This window comes from Macrotis lagotis, chromosome X (genome assembly GCF_037893015.1).
Source record: "Macrotis lagotis isolate mMagLag1 chromosome X, bilby.v1.9.chrom.fasta, whole genome shotgun sequence".
Taxonomy (NCBI): Eukaryota; Metazoa; Chordata; class Mammalia; order Peramelemorphia; family Peramelidae; genus Macrotis; species Macrotis lagotis.
The window spans coordinates 458565637-458567895 of record NC_133666.1 but is presented as its reverse complement, the minus strand read 5'-3'; the positions used below and the strand labels follow the sequence as shown (position 1 = coordinate 458567895).

Below are 2259 nucleotides of genomic sequence, written 5' to 3'. Positions count from 1 at the left end.
GAAGAGAGCCTAATATAACCATCTATTGTAACAGGGCAGTAGAAATTATGCACTTGGAGGGAGTCAGGATTCCCGAGTTAGAATATCATCTCCTCCACCAAAGATAAGTGACGAATTTTAAAGCTAAGTTTGTAAAACATTTGATATATGTTACCTCATTAGGTCATATTAATACCTCTTTAAGGTAACGTAACCTATGGTTATTCCCATTTTATAAGTGGAGAAACTGAGTTTCATATAGTTTAGATATCTTGACCAGGGAAACATAAATAGTAAGTGGCAGAAATTTAGTTGGTATACTAATTTCAAGTTCTACACTCATTCAACTCTGAATAATTTCAAGCAAGTGAGCACCCCACCTTTGTGGGGTACTAAAGAAGTTCCTCATAACCATGGAGTGTTTCTTTTGATGGTCTCTTTGAGGAGCTATCAGTTCAGTCATTTCTTGGCTCTTGCTAATACAGATATTGCCACCAGTTGATTCTGGGAAAACATTTAGGACAACAATGAGAAAAAGTATCATCCCAAGTGTGGAACACTAGATCATAAATAGGAAGATTGAAGGTTCATAAGGAGATCTAGCCAAGATTGAAATTCAGGTCCCTCCTTTCCCACATACACTTTCTCCTCAGGGGGTTGATCTAAATCTTTGCTCTGGGCAACAGGCTCCTGGCTACTTTGGGTATCTCCACCCCAACTGTGTCGAGCACGGCCTCCTCATGGCTAAGGTGAAAGTGAAGGCGAAGCCTCTGGATGCAGACCCAGTCAAAATAGAAAACAGGATTATAGAATCGTGTCATCAGTTTCCTCATGGAATCACAGACCAAGTTATTCAGAATGAGATGCCTCACATAGAAGCTCAACAGAGGGTAATGGCCATCAATAGACAGTTGGATCTCTTAAGGAGCAATACAGGCCTTCTGTATAGAACAAAAGAATCTCAAAATACTGGGAAAATGAAGGGATCAGATAATCAAGAGAAGCTAGTATATCAAATCATAGAAGATTCTGGAAACAAAGGTATCTGGAGCAGGGATATTTGATATAAAACTAACTTTGCCCTTAACAGAAATCAACAAAATACTAAAGAATTTGGAGAGTAAAAAGCTTTTCAAAGTTGTTAAATCTGTGGCAGCCTCAAAGAAGAAAGCTTATATGCTGTATAATTTACAACCTGATAGATTAGTAACTGGTGGAGCCTGGTATAGTGACCAAGATTTTGAACCTGAATTTGTAGAAGTACTAAACCAACAGTGTTTTAAATTCTTACAAAGCAAGGCAGAAACAGATTGAGAAAGCAAACAGAACCCCATGATACAAAGAAATAGTTCATTGGCTTCATCTCATGAAGGAAATATATTTGTGAACTAGGCATTATTAAGGTAGAGTTGTCTATGGAAGATATTGAAACAATTTCGAACACACTTATTTATGATGGAAAAATGGAAATGACCATTATTGCTGCCAGTTCAAGCACCTTGTGAACTCTGTCCAGTTTTTGATGACTGCCATGAAGGTGGTGAAATTTCACCATCAAATTGTATATATATATATGTATGAGAGTGGTTGAAATTTTAGTAGCAAAGTATGCATTATACTTACATTTTACAAATATAAGAAGAAAATGAAGTTACTTTGAAAACCAATTATTCTATTTATCATGAAGTACTGAAGTTGGTTCATTAAAGCAAATTGCTAAAAACGTAGATTTCCTGCTGTGAAGAACATAATTGTATTTTATAAAGTTTAAAAATTCTGTTATATATTGATGAGTGGGGCCAAAAGTACATGAGGCAGCTATTAGAGATTAGTAGTGAAACCATTCCTCCTACTAATAAAGAACCAGAAAAATATAAGGAACTCACCTACCAAGATGTCAAGAGAGATTATTTTTAAATGGCTGTACAGAGGAAAATAAGCTACAAGATAATTCTGACATTTGCCAAGGACAGAGGTAAAAAAGGGAATTTGAAATTTCCTATTCTCTATTGAAGCTGAGACAAAGAAATTTAAGTAGATAATCTGAAAAAAGGATTATACCTGGTTCATTAATGCCATTACCATTTTCCCTTCATCAAGTGCATAAGAAGTTAAAAGTTTCCACATGAAAAGGCTTAAAGCCAATAGAAGTAGTAACAGCAAGGACAACTAATGCAGACTAGGTGCATATGTGGAAAGGTTAGGTATGTCCCCCCCCCAAAAAAACACTATCTATTCCCATATAATGGAATGGAAAAACATTTGAAAAGCCCTTACTGT

The 2259-nt window shown here is 35.9% G+C and overlaps 1 pseudogene; it reads left to right on the top strand.

Annotated features, from left to right (window-relative positions):
* Positions 1-719: 719 nt before the first annotated feature.
* LOC141502365 (DNA-directed RNA polymerase III subunit RPC6 pseudogene) lies at positions 720-1578 on the top strand (annotated as a pseudogene).
* The last annotated feature ends 681 nt before the right edge of the window (positions 1579-2259 follow it).